Source organism: Periophthalmus magnuspinnatus, chromosome 20, assembly GCF_009829125.3.
Source record: "Periophthalmus magnuspinnatus isolate fPerMag1 chromosome 20, fPerMag1.2.pri, whole genome shotgun sequence".
NCBI classification, from domain to species: Eukaryota; Metazoa; Chordata; class Actinopteri; order Gobiiformes; family Gobiidae; genus Periophthalmus; species Periophthalmus magnuspinnatus.
The window spans coordinates 14,703,130-14,715,305 of NC_047145.1; the positions used below are offsets into that span (position 1 = coordinate 14,703,130).

Consider the following 12,176-nt stretch of genomic DNA (forward strand, 5'->3'; position numbering starts at 1 on the left):
TGCTATGAGAACACAGTCTATTATTGCTGCTGTATGTGACCGGGGCACAAAGCCAATAGCAGATACTGAAAAGATACAGAAGAAGGCGAAAGATTGCTTGAGTATGAATAAGTCATTAAGAGTTGTGATAAAATAACTCATGGCAACTATTGAGCATTGCTGATGCCATAGTCTTTTTTAATTTGTATTCCTAGTAAGTAGTTTCCCAAAATACTCTCTCTAGCATGGCACTCATCTTACAGGCCTAGCATATCTATAATTGATGAACATTTTTCTGACATTTTGATTTAATAATGCCACTGTCTTTGTTATAAAAAGGTCTTTTTATATGCATTTTAGGGTGTGTGCTCACATCGTCGTTGGGACTGAAATGTGACTAAATCTGAAACTAAACCTGGACTTGACCAGAATTTAAAGAAGAGGGGTTAGACTTCTATGCGGTGTTAATTGTTAACATGTGACATTTAGATCATCATGTTACCTTCTAATGTTTTAAAATGCCATATTCACTGAAAACAATATATTAAAATGTGTAATTAATTTCAGTTTCATCACTCCCCCTTCAGAGTGCTATCACAACCCATCTGCACTACTGCACATCGCAGCAGGTTTGTGAAGTTATAGTGTATTATTTTGTATTCTTCTTTTGTGTGTTTATTTAAAATGGCAGTGTGGGTGCATGGGTTATGCAGGCTTAAGGGCTAAGCTTTGGATAGGATCATACTTCTAACACAAGGAGGATTCCAATAGGGTACGGAAGACATCGCCAGATTACTCAAACATGCATGAATGAGTTGTGAACGCATCCTTACGGTCTAGTCAAAATAATGATTATGATGATTAAAATACGACTACCATTATTTTTATAGTCATGATTAGTCGGTTAATCTTTGCAGCCCTAGTAGCAATTGAGAGACATTCTTCAAGTCTTATCACCAGCAGGCATGAACCAAACCTGCAATTTGTTGATCTCTATTCTCTCTCCTTACACAAACATGGAGGCTGTCCTTTGTGGAATACTGTCTTACAAACTAGTGCACTTATAACTGCAATCTCATATGTTACCATGCTCCAATTATCATTAGCAGGTTCCTTTCTTTGCCTGTCAAACAATGATGGGCTCTGGGCTGAACTCTCAACCCAAGCTCCATGCTTCGTTAGTTTAGCCTTTCTGTCATGGCTCACAGGTTAGAATATCAAGGAACAGTATCAGTCCGTATGTTTGTTGTAGCATGTGATTATTGCTACATTAATTAGTTTTGAATGCTTTGGTTTTAATTGTGTTGTCATTGAACTGAGAGCCAAGGGCTGTACAAAGATGGTATTGGCAGTAAACATAACCCCAGTTCAAGGATTGATGCTTAAACATTTTTTTGTTTGTCAGTTCATGAAAAATACCAGAAATATAACAAGCGTCTATTTTAAAAACTTAAATGACAACACATGGAGTTAGATATAACTGGCCTTTGTGCAGGCTCACCTGTGCTCTCTGCTCTTCTTCTGTCAGGCCAAAGCTGGCACACTATCAGACAGAAGTAAAGTAGAGAGCATCTAGTGGTGAAGTGTGAGAAAACAACGGGCAAGTCAGCCAGTCTAATTATGGATGGTAGCTTTAAAAAAGCACCAACGCTTTCCACTTTCCAAAGTAAACTAGGAAATATTTCACATCCTGTTGTATTATAAAATAGAATACCACAAAAATCTAAATTGCAAGTTCATGTGAAGCAGTGGCCTAAATATTGCTTTAAGCCCCTGGGCATTACAGTTACAAAAGGCCTGATGACGGAGGTGCAGATTTGGGGATGTGCAGTGATGACATGGCTGTTACTAAGAACTGGCCTGAGGTTTGATCACTGAGGATGATGATGGTGTGTGAGGAGGACAGCAGGGGATGAGTCAGCTCCTTCACTGTTCCCCACTGTGCTGTGTATAGTCCATCCACTCCTCACATGTGCCCTGTTTTAATTACTCTATTGGAGACTAGAGTGCTTTGGGACTTCATGTTCTTCCTGCTACTTTCTAGGATTTTCTCGAGTATACAAGACAATAAGGTTGAGCAGTTTTGAAAAATTGGGAAGACTGATCTTAAAAGTCCACACTTTAACTTTTCTGGTGCAGGGTCCATCACCTGCTTGTCTCCAGATAAATGTTACTGCTTTCAGGAATGTTCCACGGTATAGCGTTAAACTTTGGATTCTCCTTGCAGATAAGCCGATGACAACACTAGGCCATGTTACAGATCTGATCTGATCTGTGGAGAGGTGACGCTCACAGCAAGAATACATATATTTCAAAGTAATTCTGAGGCAATAACAGTTCTGTTACATAAATTACATATTGTAGATCATTCCAGGCAATGCAATAACATCTCCATGAAACAAGCAGGTGGCTGACCCCCCACCAAAGAGTTACATAGTGCACCTGCTATTTGCAATTAAATCAAATCAGTCTTGCAGCTGTACAGACCAATACAGAACATTTTCTATTTCCAACACGTTTTTCTCAGTGCTGCTGACGCCTCAATACTTTTACTTAGGGGCACACTTTAGGTCTATAGTCTAATCTTAACCTGCTACTCTGCCTGCCCTCCCTGCTCTGGATAGCAGGCCTGTGTCATCTCTCTGGCTTCTCACTGGTGTAATTGTTTTGAAAGTGCGCAGAACAAGCTAGCCCTGGGGTAATTAGTGGACTCTTGTGTGTTAAGCTTTATAGACACCTTCCTTATAGAGCCCTTACAAAGAGGGAGAGCTACTGCCTATAGAAATACGCTTTACTATTAGAGGTGTGAACTGGCAGTTCCACGCATGGTCTATACTTGTATGTATTGTAATTTGCATGGCCTGAATTGCTGTTTACACAGTTATACAGACATATTGTGCACACAGTAAACAGCAGAAAACATGATGTATAGTGTGCACCATATCCTGAGCCTTTTATATATTAGCTTTTCTTCCAGCTTGGCATGATTGGGTTAGCCTACTACTTATAGTTGCATAAGGTTATACATTGAAGTAGGACTGCAAGATGAATCACAATTGAATAAAAATGCAATTTAAATGGTCACAGTTATTCAATCTTGAAGGTATAGACTATTTATTAATTATTTCAGTAACCTAATTGCTCTCTGTCTTATTATATGTATGTATGTGTCCACTAAATTCAGACTTCTGCAAACATAAAAAGCAAATGATTTTGCAATTCATGTTTCAGTGTTAATGTTCCTGGACTTAAAAAAAAACAAAAAAAAAACAAAACAAAAACAAAACCTAAAACAAATATAAATCACAGATTAAATCACCATTAGATTTTTCTCCTAGATTTTTCAGCCTTACAACATCAGTGTCAAGGCAGCTAATCTTGTTATAAAAATGTTTTGCTTTGACTCTGTAATTATAAACGGCAGTGCAAATATAGAAATTAGATCAATTGCGTTACATTTGCTTTGCAGTCATTTTCTCATTTGTGTTTGATTACAGATTTTCATGTTTGGAATGGCTAAGTGCTGTTGAGTTCACATTGCTGAGTGGTATGCCTCTCTGTGCTTACTAATGCCTGCGGGTCCCTCTGTAGTCTTTGCTGGGGGCTGTCTAGTGCTTACAGTCACATCTATATACTGTCTTATCAAACCCTTGTCAGTCTTTTCTCTCAGTCAAAACCATCCAACCCTATTGTCATTACAAACATGGCTGCCCTTTGTGTACATGTTGCTGTTCATGCTCTGCTGAACTATGGTGCGATTGCTTGCTTTTATATGTCCTCCTTCACAAACTAGGGCACACATTTGTTGGTATAAAGACATGCTTTAGACCTGGTTCTCTACCGGGACTATGGTGAATCTAGTGGGAGTGCTGGTGACGGGACATGTTTGTATGGCTCCCAGCTATTGGAGCATGCTCTGCCGGTGAAAGGCCACTGCCATTGTTGGGTAACATAATCCACCAGGGAGGCCATTGGCAAGACACAGGCTGGACTCTCCACTCTCTTTTTCTCTCTCTCTCTTTCTTTCTCTCTCTCTCTGTCTCTCTCTTTTAGCTTCACTTAGTACAGTATCACTTTCGCCACCTCAGAATTAAAGGTGGGAGATCGTATGAGACAGTATGAAATTGCTATCTGACCATATGGTGATAGCTGATTTGGGATTGTTATGATAAGAGTAATAAACACTTGCATTGTGCTCTACAAGCTTAACAAATCTCTCAGATTGTGACTGTTCTGTTCAGTGCAGCTCTATGCTCAAACACAGACATATGCTGTCTACTTGTGCCCACCCACTCCTCCAATTGCTCAACCGTTGTTATACTCTGAGTGACAGACATTTATATATCGAATAGAGTACACTATCAAAAGAAGTATTACCTTTTAATTACCAGATTTTTTACTTAGAAATAGTTTATTAAATGAATCAAACTTCTGCACACTGCACACACACAGGTTAAGGTACACTTTATTATCCCATAGGGAAATTTGTCCTTTGTATTTGACTCATCCTTCAATGCCATGGGGAGCAGTGAGCACCGCAGCTCAGTGTTTGGGGACCCATCTCCATGATCTTGTTGCTCAGAATATTTTTGCTGTACTAGCCACTCAGCCACTGTGCTGAGTATATTTAAGTATATTTATATTTTAGCATTTGCATAAAGTAAAAAGCCTGGTTGTGGCGTCATTTGACTATCTTTAAGTTGACAGTGTGTAGACAGAAATCGAGGGCGCGGTATCTAAACGTGAGCGGTGAAAATGAAAGCGAGCGTGCATGTTCTCAACAGCACCCGGTGTTGGCGTCTCTGCGCGCTGTTTACCCTCTAGCACCCTCTCTCTTTCTACCTGCGCTGGCTTGTTTTTCTTTTTCTTCAACTGAAATATGTCATCAAAACAAGACTTGAACAGACGATCACAGATTTAGAGAGGTTGAGAATAGGATCTCTCCTTCACTATGCTTCTCGTCGAGGTTTCTCTTTTTCCCACTGTTTTTTTTTTTTTTTTTTTCCTTGCTGAGAAGGAGAGTGTAAGGACCGGGGATGTTCTGGGACAGTTATCCATTTGCTTGTTTTCTGTTGATTAATTTGCTTGTCTGTTTCTGTTTCATTGTTGATTTTCTAACTTTCTGTTGGTTAAATCAGTTCTCATGTTCAGGCCTACGAGGCAACTGCTGTTGTGATTTTGGGCTTGAACTGAGTCATGGACAACCCAAATGTAAGTTTATTCTTTATAACAGAATTTGTAATTTTACAATCTGTACAATTTCATATCAGTGTACAGCTGCCAAATCTGAACTAAACAAACATCAGCAGTATCACGTTTTGACATGATACTGTCTCAAAATCATATGGTTTCACAAAATTACATGGTACTTTCATGTTAAAACGGGATACAAAATTATCATGAAATTATATGATATGCAAAATGAGGGACTGCAATAGAGAATCTATCCACTTTTGCGTGTTTGTATGGTGAGATATAGGCTATGCTACTGATGTTTGCATGACTTGTAGTAGTAGTATCTGTCTGAAAAAGCTGTTCTAAAGCTGTGCCTGTGTCCAGATATCATGTGAATACTTCAGATGTGTCAAAGGCGTGGATAACTGTTAAAATACCTACTCCTTGCTTTCATGATTTGAGAATCACATACTCAGCTATAAAACAATATAAAGCCAGCTAATTATACAGATATTGTGATTAAAACAAAATCATGATCTTTAGGCTCTGAGAAAATTGCAATATAACCTGGAATACTAAACAGAGCTGTGCCCTTCAGAGTTGACTGGCTTATTTACAGATAACACTAGCTACATTTTGATATTCACTAATAGTAAGCCAAGTGTCTGGGAGCAAAAGTGTCTAATCTGGTATAGGGAGCAGATAACTGTGCTCTATCTCTGTGGTACTTTTAATGAAGTAGTGTGTGAGTGTAAGCGCATGGAGCTGCTTACGGTCACCTGAGAAGTGCAGGCAATAACCAGGAGAAATGAAATTGCACTGTGCTATCAGCAGCTCATAATAGATTAAAGAGCGTGCTCCACTATCAGATATCCTGTGATCTAATAAATCTAAACACTATTTCTCCTTATCGAGCGCGCCAGGCTAGCCCACGTAAACACTGCTATAGGCTAATACGAGTTTAGCTGTGGGACTGCTGAACCGTTAACTTACGCGTGTCTTCAGAAATTAAAATGATACAAAATTAAAGGTTATAAAAAAGTTCAATTTCATTTATAGGTTTAGTTATTTTTGCTTGTTTAACCCATTCAGTTTGTATAACCCCAAAGCAAACAATACTTCCTCATTTAAAAGACAACAACCAAATGTACTTTTGCATTGTACACTGTAGCCTAGCATGAGATATTAGTAAGTGGCTTGAGCTATGTCATGATCGAGCACTTACGAGGACTACTGTCACTGCTCTATTCACCTTTAACCTCCTCGCTGTCATCATCAATCACATTATCAGTTCACCAGCCCTGTTCATGTGAGCTCTGGTGTCATGGATTCACACAAACACTGTACTACATGTGCTGTGGCTTTGGTCAGGGGGCAGACAGTACTAGAGTGCAGCTTGTTAGTCCCAGTGGTCAGTGAGCAGGGTGCAGGCAGACAGTGCGTCTTCAGCAGCTGCCCTGGCTCTGATGACCATGAATCAGAGCTGTGGCCATGATGTCTCTCTGTACCTCTTCTCCCTTTCTCTTTCCTTCTCTCTCTCTCTCTCTCCCCCTCTATCTCCCTGTCCTTCTCTCCTCTCGCTCTGTCTCCCTGTCCTTTTTTCTCTAACTCCATATCCTCTCCCTTTCTCCCCCTCTCCCTCTCTCTCTGTCTCTCTCTCTCTGTATCTTTCTCTGAGCACATCTGACTGTCACATGTGTTATCTCACACACCGCTACATTTTACACCAAAAATCACACAATTTAAACTAACTCTTTGGATTTTTTTTTCTTATTAAAACATTTATAATCAAGAAGTAACCTGTTATACCCATGATTCAGCTCAGAACACTTTCGATATTCTGTACCAATATGAACAATGGTTTCGTGTCATTTTAGACCTGGTTTTGCCCTATTTTAGGCCTGATAAAGTCTGGGTGTAGTTCTGGATATACTCTGATATTTGACCATTGAAAACACTGTGTAAATTACAAGCACTTATCTGATTTTGCCAATGAACTCTTCACTAGTAACACAGCACACCTCCAAACACTCAAAAGCACTACAAAAAAGTATACTGAGTAAATGAGTCAAGTGAATATAGTGTTGCAGTCCACACACACGCCTCATTATTGGCCCACCCCGGTCACATGATCGTGGGTGTCTCCCTGGGATCTCCCGTCATGTGAGTGTCCATTGAAGAAAGCTTCTGTGAGTGCTGAACCTGTCTATTTAAAGCAGGTGGATTTATTTAAGAGGATGAGCTGCAAAGGTACAGCTCAAAATGGAACAGTGGAGGCTATTCTTGAACAACCACACACAGAGGGCTGGCTCTGGTAAAGACAGGCTTTTATATTGATGTGACAGCTTTTAATTAGTCAATTTTTAACTTATGCCGTAATCATTATTTTTTTCCTCATATTGATCAATCAAAAAATTTCAGACTTTTTTTTAGATGCTATTGCTTTGTGTGGAATGTTTCAAAGTATGGCATTACCCCTAAATGTATCCATGCAGAACACCACCAGTCCAGACAAAGATACAGGCCAGATCTGTGGAGATTCAAACCTGCTTTCAGTAAGAATGCATGTGTTTGCATGTGTTATTTTTCAGCAATAAAAACTACTAAAATTAAATAAATGCAGGATAGATAAGCCTTACCCAACACTTGAAAAGTTACATAGCGCACCTTTAAAAGTGTTTAAAAACATGTTTTGTAGAGCTCAAACAATCTGTTTTTTTTTTCATGACCAATGCCAATGCTGATTATTAGAATCCAGAGAAACAGAATGAACAGAATTTTGATAATTTTCCTCAACTTATGTAATGTAATTTTACTGCAAACTCACCCACAGCCTTTTGTTTTACTGCGTGAGCTGTGTAGTCATGTTTCTGCTGTCAAGTTTTAAAATAATAGGTATTCTTTAGGCAGCAGGTCGGCCAGAACAAAATATCGGCCTGTGCAGGAGATTTAAGGCTGATGTGGCAGCTGCTCATGTTCTGTAGAAACAGAGCAGATCAGGCAAAAAATACAAACCTCTGCCATTAGAAGTAAAATAGAAGTACTAATTATACTTACAATTACCCATTAAAGTATAAAATATAAAACTATATTCAGACATTTATTTAATGAGTTAGAAAAAATAACTAATTCTCAAATCTAAAACAACCTACACACTGCTGTTTGTGTGTGAATGTGTAAGCACATCTTGAAAAGCGCTTTATCAGTTGTTGTTTTTTTTTATTTTAATGCATGTTCAAATCTTTATTCTATATTTATGTCGGCATGAAAACAAACTCTTGACCTCACTCACACTAATGTTAGATAAAGACCCAGAGTGGTGACCGTAGATGTAATCACAACATGCGCTCGACTGTTACACATGGGCCCATCCGCAGTGAAAAACCCATGTGAGGAGAGGCAGGCCCTAAAACTCTGCCAGATTTCATTTCACGCTCGGCGGCGCACAGCCTTTGAGATGCTGACATTTACATGGCCCTTTATACCAGTGCCAGTGCTGCAGGCCCAGGGCTCCGGCTAAGTCAGACACAGGGACCAAGAAGCGAGGGAGCGCGCGACCACGAGAGGGCTAATGGGCTATAGCTGCTGCTGCTACTGCTAATGCTGCTGTACCAAGCTCTGTGCTGCTACTCTACAGGCCCGAGGAGTACTGAGGAAGTGAAGACATGGGCCCTGACTCATGGCTATCATGAGTGAAAGTTCCCAATCTAAAGCCTCAAAGAGTGGATATTGTTTTTGAAAAGGAGACCCCACATTTTAAAGGGCTGCTGAGGGCAAAATGCAGAAAAATTATCACGTTTTTTTTCTTGTATTGGTCCATCACAATTTTTGCTTTGATTGTATTTAAAAGTGGATTTGAATATGCCTTTCATGGACAAGACTTTTATTCAATCCAATTTAACTCAACAACAAATCCAATTTCTTCCGAACTCTGCTCCAAAACACATGCTTTCGGTGACAGAGGTTTGGGTGCAGACTGCTAGATTAAAATGACCAAGCACATCATTGATCATTTTAAAACTTCTAGGTCTTCTTCTTTCTAAAATTAACTGTACAGCCCTATATTCAAATCTAGCATAAATTGTTATTGCCGAATTAAACAGCGATACTTCTACCTAGCTATTTTTCTCCAGATCTTATATGTAGGATCATGCTCAGGCGTTCCAAGAAAGTAGGGATGATTTTTCTTACTGGTGTGACCAATAACCCCTTTGATATCCATATATTAAATTACTGCATATATTTATCTGGAAAAATATGGCATTATCGTTAGCTTTCCCCAGCATATACTTAAATAAAGAAATACAGGCTTATATGTATCACATATAATGGTGAATTTGGGAACATTAATGCTTGAATACACTATAATGAAGGTCTGACAGAGCTGTGTTTACTGTGGGTGGGGGAGGGGGTCATTGTTCAGACTGTAACCAGCTTTTCCAGGGATTATCTACTGCAAAGTCCGACTGCTCCTCTCACAACCCAGAGGTCATCAGGCTACTTTGACTCTCACTCTGACCTGTGCTAATGTGATTGGCTCTGTTGGTCCACTGCAACTCCAGTGTCAAAAGTTCAGTCTAGAGTTTTACAGTTTTCCAGGATTCAGTAAGACTTGTACGTGTTTTGGCCTATTCAGTTTATGAAAGTACCCAGCGAAATAATTTACCATATTGATGAAATGCTACTGAGTGTAGGAGGTAGTTGGAGATTGGGTTAAACTAGTATCGAGTCTAAGTACACATTTTCTGGAGAAAAATCACAAAAATAGGTCAAAATTGGACAGTTAATGAGTTGTTTAAGAATGGTCTAGATCAATATCAGAACTATTAGACCAAATAATAAAAACAAAGTAACTGTGATTATTTTATGTTAAAAAAGTTTATTAGTTTTTAGTGTTTTTAGTACCAAAAAATAGACAATAATGATAACTACAGGTCTGCTGATTTCCATAAAACTCTTTCTTTAGACAATAGATTGTTATTTTTAGCATTCAAACATAGCACTTTCTTTTATATTACCGTGTGGCTTTATATCTGTGTTGTCCCTTAGGCACCCAGGTGACTTTTTTAATATGGACACCTGCTCAAAGGAGGATCTAGTTTTGATACTAGTTTTAGTATGAATTAGTATCTGATTTTTGACAACCCTAGTACATGTAGAGGTCAAAGCTCTTGACATTCAGTTCCAGCAGACCCATACACCTGTCCTGCAGATTAGCCCGCACCTCCAGTTCCTCCAAAAGTCTGACTGAGGCACTTTGGTAACCGCGGTAACGAGATGGTAACCAAGTTCTGGGATCATTAGTGAGCATGTGTCTGGGCGGGATGGCCAGGCAGTGCAGAGTGGCAGATGGCTGCGTGTGTGTCAGCGCGTGAACCATGTGAGCGCTGGGTGCCATGTTTTGCTTAAAAACAAGAACATGCTGAAGCAAAGTGTTGTTTAGCCGTTCAAACAACTCTACAGTAATTTCATGATGTGTTAGATCAACACAACAGCAGGACTGACTTTGACATATTTTTATGATTCAACAATTGTTTAGTATTTTTTGTTTTGTTTTTATGGGTTGTGTGAGTATAATGGCCAATTTCTTTGACTTAATTAATATCTGCTTCTATAGTCACCAGAAATTAATTTGTCTTGGAATCCTCTGCATGTAAAGTGTATTTTGTTAGTTGTCATCATAATGTTAAACCTATATGAAATATTTTAATTAAGTAATGAACATAAACAGCCAACAAAACACTGTACATTTATTGTGTACTTGAAAGGTGGCCAATATGTCAAATTGTTGTTGTGAAGAAAGTTTTTGATAATAACATATGAAGATAAATTGATGAATAAATTTAAAAAGCAGATTGCAATAATGTTGGAATAAGAGATCTTATAGTTCTTATAGTTCTATTATTAAACTAAACATTTCATTGAGATCTACAAGCGGTCAGTGAGGGTTGCATCCATCTCTCATCCTCACCCTCTCACACATTTTGGTGACACACATACCCCATGTCTGGATGTATTAGTGATTTTATGAGTGTGCGGAGGTAAAAAGGTCACACGTTTTGTATAAAGAGTGAGAGAAAGTGCTTCGCTAATTGCGCTCAAAACTGTCCGACAGCTGGAGGTCAGGCGTCACTCTGGTGCTGTGAGCCCTCTGCCTGCTATTGGTCACTCACCACTAACTCCATTCCCCTCTCCAACCACCACAATCACTGCCATGTATTTGTGTAATAAAAGTGGTTTGGGATTGAAGTCAGTGAGGCAGATTTGCAGAGCTTCTCACTCAGTGTTTACTACTTTCTAAATCGCAGATACATCCTGAAGACATCAAGTATATGATATTTGAAGTGTGATGTATGGACTAACTAACTAAATAAATAAATACTATTAGTAATACCATTTATATAAATACTGTTACTTTATGCGATATTCATTTACAAGCATTCCTCCACCCACCATGCTGAGCCTTTTGAGGGACGGGCCATTTTTATCTTAGATAATCTAGATATACGTAACAAAAGTGGTTTGGGATTGAAGTCAGCGCGTCAGATTTGCAGACAGATCAGAATCTGTTGGAGTGTAGGGGAGATAGAATCTGTAAAGGAGATGAATGGTGCAGGGTAAAAGGCGGTTATGAAAGAATGGAAGAACAGATTCAGCACCATGGACAGCACCTGAGCTCCACGCATGTCACAGCAATGCGTTTCATCAGATAGACTGGCACTTAAAAGGCAAATCCAATTGTAAAGATGAATGATGAATAGTGGCATATCTGGAAGTCACGCTAAATATATATTACTGATAGCTTTTGGTCCCTTTTTGACTAATATGCATATTTTATACCAAGTTCTCATTTCACAATTCAAAAACATATATGCCTATAACTACAATTATTTCACTAAGCATATAATATAATGAAATATTTATGCCCTCTTTTTCATACAACTTTTATGACAGAATAACCTTCTGTGCCCTTCCATACTTTCCATTTATAAAGTAATTTCTTTCTGTGTACAAAGCATCAT

At 38.9% G+C, this 12,176-nt stretch overlaps 1 protein-coding gene across 3 annotated transcripts in view; it reads left to right on the forward strand.

Moving 5' to 3' along the window:
• The window catches only part of dlgap1b (discs, large (Drosophila) homolog-associated protein 1b), a 105,924-nt gene that overhangs the window by 1,004 nt on the left and 92,744 nt on the right, over window positions 1–12,176 (forward strand). The gene's annotated exons all lie outside the window — the stretch shown is intronic.